The following is a 7,360-nucleotide window of genomic DNA, read 5'->3' on the forward strand; positions in this document are numbered from 1 at the left end:
TAATGAAGGTCTGCTGCAAATTGTTGCTGACACAGGTTTGACGGGTGTCCTTGAGACGATAAAATAAAAGCGAGTGGAAAGAAACGCAAAAAGGCAAAAATAATGATAACGTATCCGTAGTAAGCGGCAAACTAAGGCGTGGGTAAAGTGAAATTCTAACAACAAGCGACTAGAGCAGAAATAAAATGCCACGAGGAGTATTGACAGGAGAGAAAAAAAAAACCTGAGGCCAGATGGTCAGTCAAGCAAACAAGACGTCACAGAGGTAAAGACTAACGAACTATGACAAGAACACGATTACGGTGGCATTAGTTCTACTCCTGGTTAATGACGATTATCGATTTCACGCACACGGCCCTGAACGTGAACTAGCGAAGCTTACAGGAAAACTCGGGAAACGGTGGAAATGGATGTTTAAAGACGGATTTGGTCAGCAAATGTGGGATGGAAACGAAAGTCGTTGAAGGGAAAGATATTTTTCTTCTTTCACATCGATGTACCAGTAACGATTGTTGATAGCATATTTATGCATAATTATTATAACAAGCACGCAAACGGGTCAATGCTTGGTGGACTTGGTAATCTGCTCGTCAATGTTGATATCTAGAGGTGAGTGAGGATTTCCTTCCCACCATTTTAATCCAAGCTTCTCACATATCCTTCTCACTTATCCTTCACGTTGTTTACTCCATAAATATGAAGATAAAAATCAAATTTATGCTGAAAACTATTTTATTACTTTGCTTCAAGCGCTTTATATCAAACAGGTCCTAAACCGGGAACCGTTTTACATGGTGCTGGTTAGAAAAAGTTTGACTTTCGATAGTCAATGGCAATGAATTAGTACCATGTTTTGTTAACATCAATTTTATTTCCTAATGATAAAAGTATTCACTTAACAAAATATATGTATACTATGCTTTGAGCAATTTTGGAATATACACTGTACACAAAGAGAAGTTTTGCTGGTCCTTTTTTGGTTGTTTCACTCTTCCAGACTTCTTACGGAAGTAATTTGACTGCTATATAACAGCCCTACAGATCCAGAGAATGTTGATGTTTTGGACAGGACTCGGGTTACATTCGCGTCTGGTTTCACGAATGTTTTCTTATTTTCCAACAAAATCTCGACTGAGCATATGTTCAACACGTCTTAGTTTTTCGGTGCTGCTGCGACCTTCAACGTGTGATTTGAGAAGAAGAGCTACTCAAATTTCTCATCCAGTAATAGTTGAAGCTATGATACGGAAAACTTTCATCGCTGCTCGAGCTTCTCGTTTTGTAGGATCTTTCTTTAGGACTCACTCACTCACACATTTCAACGTCCTTCGTCGACGGCATTCCCTTTAACTTTTCTCGTACACAATCAATAGGACCCTGGTGGATCGTAAGAAAATCCTTTTCAGCCACTCAAACTCGGACACGGTGTCTGCATCCTTGTGCAGCTACTCAAGCCACGCTGACCTTCTTCATAAACCGTCCAGCATGTGAAGAGAAACGAGACATTAAACGAACCGAAGCTTGCACGTATTTTTAAGTTTTGTGCCTCGTTTACAATAAAAATACTCCTGAAAAAGAGTGAAGAAAACGAAGAACCTGAAAGGAGCACACCGACGACCTCATGGTGGACACGAGCTCACTAAGGCGACACAATGTCCAATCAGTGATGATGATGGTCAGAACTCCTCAGGCAACGTGCTCCTACTGAACCAAGCAATTAAAACTATGACACGTGCTGAAGTCCACTCACCGGAAAAGGATGAGGTTGGGAAAAAAAAGTTTCCTGCGCACGTTTTCCTCCAGCGGTGATGCTTCATTTGAACTCATTTTCCGCCAGTCACGATAGTTTTACAATCACCTTCGTTGATGAGAAGTCAGGAAGGGTCCAGAAATTGCAATTTAAATATTAATAGAACTTTTATTGCTACCGATTATTTTTTTTAAATTATTTTTCCGGTTTTTTCGGACGGAAAAGAAAGAGAATAATTGAAAAAATGGTGGGACGATTAGAAAAGAAATAAAGGAAAGATTCCAGAACCACAATCCCTTCAGCAATCACAAATTTACCGCAAGGCATGGATAGAGATTAAAAGTTCGCAAACATTATCCAATCCCGAGATTAATCCCTGCAGTTGGATGGCCCCAATGGTTTTCTACGATGAAATGTATAGACCATCGCCAAAACCGACCCTCGGTTGATGATTTTCTTGGGCGATCGTATTTTGTCAACCAACCGAACCGGAAGAGAGTGTTTTGGGAAAGCAACAATAAAAAGCGAGACGGAAACCCTTCTCACAAGGGTGATTGCACAATCATCACAATCGAAGTGAAGTCTCACCAAGGCTGGATGGAATGACCGAGAAAAACTATTTGTCCCAAGTCGGCCGAAGCCCCGGGGATAGTTTTCCGAGGACCCAAAGTATATCTTGCTAACCCGTGAGAGTGGGGAAAAGGATGATTCCAGACAAATGTCTTCATCCCGCAAGGCAGCAAACGGTTTATGGAAGGCTCAAGAGAAGAGGACGCGAAGGACGATAGGATGGAAAATGTTGTTGAACCATCTTATGGTTAACCCGCAGTCAAGCAGTGGCCTCTCCAGTCGGCTGGATCTCAACTCAACATTGAGAGCAAAGAGTCTAAGGTTGCTATAGAAACGTCTACAAACGTATTATCGTTTACAAGACGGACTTTATACGAAGTCATCATTCTCATCGTTACCAGGACAGCAGGAGTCTGCGGTTTTCGGCGTGTTGTATGTTCACGTCAAAGAGTGTTCGTATTCATCTCAAACGAACCATACGAATGTAATGAAAATTTAGTGCACAAGGACAAACCTAAACTAGTAGAAGTAAGGGTAAAAGACAGTCACGGGTGTATAACGTGCATCTGTGTTCAGTATCTACTTGATGTCCTTTGCTTGAGATCAAAGCAAAAGAACAGTAACAACCGCAATGCACACTTGCAGAGTCATAAATTTTCTAGCCACGTTAATACAGGATGACAAAAAGTTGCATGAACCAACATGTTTGCAAGTACCACCATATGTTGGTGAAAAATGAGAAAGAAGGCAACCAACTGAAAATAAAGCAGTCTTTTATTGGATCGGGATAGTGAAAACGAAACCGAAAAAACATGTTCAAAATGAATTCCTGTTCGATAACAAATTCCATTTTATCTTTTTAAAGGATTTTCCTTTTATAGAGTTCATTGTAGGATTTCATGACATGTTACGATGCTACTTTACTCCATCGCACAATTAACTTCTCATCCAGAGTACCACAGAGTGTCAATTTATCGGAAAACTGCTCAAACTTGTCCTATCATACTTGTATGTTGTTTGTCCAATACAGGAAAATCTCCGTGAGAAGATAAAATTGATTAACGAACAAGACGGAACGGGTCTTTCTGATGATTCCTGAGTGGTTCGTGGACAGAAATCAAAGCAGATCATTACACAAACCAACTCATCAACCGCTTCGAGCCAAGCTTGCAACAATCCAATTCGTTTCCACATTTATCTTTCCACGGCCATGCTTAAATTTGCCTCACCACAGGAAGTCATTAGTCACGAGGCATTTGAGGAGAAGTTATTTGACATACTAATGCAAATTCAGCGCTTTTCGAGAACGCCTTTGTCTGAATGGAGCATTCACCCATACTGCGGGAAAGTTGTGCTGTGTCGCGCGAAATGATTTGCATAATTTGGTGTGTTTTACATCATCTATGATTCATGGTTCGCCAGGGAGGCCTGAATGACCATCAGAGCATTGCTTATAGCTCGGTTTGAGATGTTAATGCCACTTGTGACGCTTCCGGGCCAAAAAGTTGCGAAAATATTACACAATGAAGTTGTCGACCTGAAATGGAAGAAGAGTCTTCACAACAAACTTTGCTCGGTTTTTCAATTTATCACTCCTTAGTATCAAGCTCCAGACAGTACTTCCTAAAGTTAAGTATCCTAACGACGCACGAAAATATCTCTTTGGGTTCATGCAGCAAAAAGTTTCCATCATTTTTACAGAATTCAACATGTGACGTATATAGAAACGAATTGATAGAACATGAAACCATACTGACGCTTATCCGAGCACACAATTTCAATCCGCCCACACTTTTTCAAAGACGGTTTTGCAACAACTTTTCTTAATTACTGTTGTGAAATGTATTTAAAGCGAAGCATTGTAAAGAAGACTTTTCCACGCGCTCGGAAGTCGCTATCTTAGAGTCATTGTCAGCCACATCCTTTTCACTTTTCACGTCTCGTTTGGCCATCATCGTCGCTCTTCGGTGTCATTAGAAGTCGGGCACGATGATGTCGCAGTGTCTTATCGTAGCTCTGGGGCGATGGTGACAGGATAATGTAACCGAAAGGTTAGCTTGGTCGAGAAGCTCAAATGGGTAAGTAAATTTAAATACCAAAGTAGATTTTATCCCCATCCACCACGACGTTCAACAACGTTTTCTCTAACCCCAATCCATTTGACAGACATTAGGGCTAGCTTTAATCTCCCATTGGAGATCCCCGGGAGATGATGTCATACGAAAGAAGATGAAAATGATTGTCCCAATAATACCAGATGACAGAAGTTGTGCTTTCGAATAATGTAGAGGGTAATTCTAGCTAATTGAAATGACCAAACTCATTGCAGGCAGCGGTTTTAGAAGGAGTGATGGAGTCCCTGGAAGGAGTGAAGGAGCAGGGAAGGAGTCTGTGGATGAGTAAAAGGTTTCGCAAAATTATCAGATGGTGTTGCTTCCAGACGACAAACTCACACAAGGACAGACTTCTTGCGGACAGGCAAAGTGTTAACTCCAGATATCAATTTCTACGTGGAATGGACATTACAAATATTTACTTAATATACTTAATACAGCGAATATTTAACCTCAACATTTCTTCCAACCAACTTCCGCCTATCGACGTAATGTTCGAGAAGTCCAGAAGCATTATGATTTGATTCTCATTGACACCGGCACGGACGGTTCATTCCTCACACCTTCACACTCATAGACGTAGAAACATTTCGCGGAAAACGATCGATCTCGATAAACCTCTCGTCACACTCCCGTTGGGTCAACGGCTTTTCCAGTGACTGACAGGCATCTTCCGGCTTGAAGGCTTCGGGGAAATTGATCTATTCACAGCCTAGCTTCAAGCTGCTTCTCCACAGACCACCGGGACCCAAGCTTGAAAGCTGGCAGTGGCAAGATGGTGATGTCGATCCATCAACTTCCGCCATAAGCCTCAACAAGGGACGATGATGGTGAAATTAATTTAACCATTCTCGTGCTACTGGAGCCATGTCGCAACCGTCCGTTGATTTTTTTCCCGGAAGTATCATCATCGAGTACACATCTTCAGGCGTGAATCTCCTTCCAAGAGTGCAGTTTTCGTAGAATTTGTTCTATCGATTGGATTGAAAAGCTCATGTGTTTAAAAGAATAGCAGTCTTTCATGAAAGTACGATTGGAAAACGCAAACTGGATCAGCAATATTTTCGTCTGTTGTTTACTTTGTTCAGAAATAACAAATGAGCAATCTTTCTGATGAAATCAATAAGTTGCAGCGTCACTATGATTCTACGTACGCAGCCAGTTTCAAGAAATGAACGACCATGCGCCTCCATTATGTGTCATAGCTTACAGATTTTTTTTATTCCTTTGCAAACCATGTTCTAAGAAAACTAACAGTAATAACAAAATTCAATAATTAACTAGAATCTTAAATTGATCACCCTAAAAGAAAATAAAAAATCAAAGTTAACATTTTCTGCCGAGAGTAGAAATGCGACAGGATTTGTGCAACATGACACCGTAGTTCACTTGCCTAGACCAAACTTAACTGTGACACTCACACAAACACATACTATTCTCATTCAGTTGTTTTTCTGGAGACTGAGTTCGTACTCGGTTCACACTCCGTTTGGAGCGGCACCAAATCGTATTCTTATTCGAAACACTCTTTCTACTTCCTCTCCACAGCTATCCAAAGACCAAACTCTCGAGAAGCCACACCAAAAACTAACTTGAAGCAGAACACGACACTAACGATGTTGCCGATTCATTGTTTCTTTTCACCAACCACTTACACCACGTGGCGAGATGGTTTCAACGAAGTATCGTATGGAGCATGTTTGTGTGTGGATTGAGGCTTTTCGTAGAGAACTTCCAGCAAATGGAAACGGATGTCAAAGTCTTTTTCACCAACTATTATGCTGTTAATGAAGTGTGCGAAAGTCTCTTCGAAGACATAGAGTGTCTGTGCTTGCAGAAAATCCTTCCTTGATTGTGGCAGGGCGTTAGTGTAGATGAGGTTTAGGGTTTCTTGGTTTCGCCGGCATTCATTAAATGTTCGAAACACGCGGAGACTCTTTGCATGAAAAGTATCTATTCAAGTACCTTGTTGAAATTCCATTTCTTTCGTGCGTGGTTTCTCTCGTTCCGTGTGGCATCACCTCACTTGCAGACAATGTGACCATCCCCTCCTTTGACTCAAGAGAGATTTCTCCAAGAGTGTAGGAAAACACGTCTTGATAACACAGGAACTGAAAGGATAGCTTGAAACCCCGCAGTTCGCCGGGTTCACTAATGTGCCTGAGGCTAGAAAGATGATAGAGAAGAAGGATAAACAGAGTATTCAAATAACAAACTAAGTCATCTCAATGATGGAACCCGATGCCATATTAAGAAAGACCCTCAAGGACATCTGTGATACCATCATTGCTTCGACACCGGGAGTTTTGTGCCAAAGAAACTGTTGCTTCGAAGTTCGGTCGCATTGGCGAGTTCTAATCGATAAATCTTATCGCTTTTGTCAAAATGCTTTTTCTTTTACTTCCAACACATTTTTTCGATGTGGGGTGTGATGAAGAGAAACCACGTATTTTGTCCCGTCTGCTTCAATCTCATATTCCAATATGTCTGCTGGCATTCTAATGTCTTTCTACGAAATCTATTTTTCTCATCGGTAAAATTAGGATTATTTCAATAGCAGTGAATAGTGTTATATTAGTATACGCTTGTCTTCATGGAAATCTCTCAAATGCTGCTAGGTTAGTTGTTTCATTTTTCATCATTATAAAAATGATTTCCTTGTACAATCTTGAAACGAAACGCCTGAAAGATTCATGTTCAAGACATGAAAGAAAAACAAATATTGTTGAAGAGAATGATTTCTGCTTAATTATTTTGTACTGGATGAAATACCAGCTATAGGGCAGCTTGAGACACAGTTAACATATTCTTTTCCCAGCTCATAAAACATTGTCCGGACACTAAACAACACTAGAATAAATGCGAACGATGAGTTTATGCATCCACTTTGCCTCTTGTTGGGATTGATTGTACTTTGGGTTTGACT

The sequence above is a fragment of the Anopheles ziemanni genome, chromosome 3 (assembly GCF_943734765.1).
Source record: "Anopheles ziemanni chromosome 3, idAnoZiCoDA_A2_x.2, whole genome shotgun sequence".
Classification (NCBI taxonomy): Eukaryota; Metazoa; Arthropoda; class Insecta; order Diptera; family Culicidae; genus Anopheles; species Anopheles ziemanni.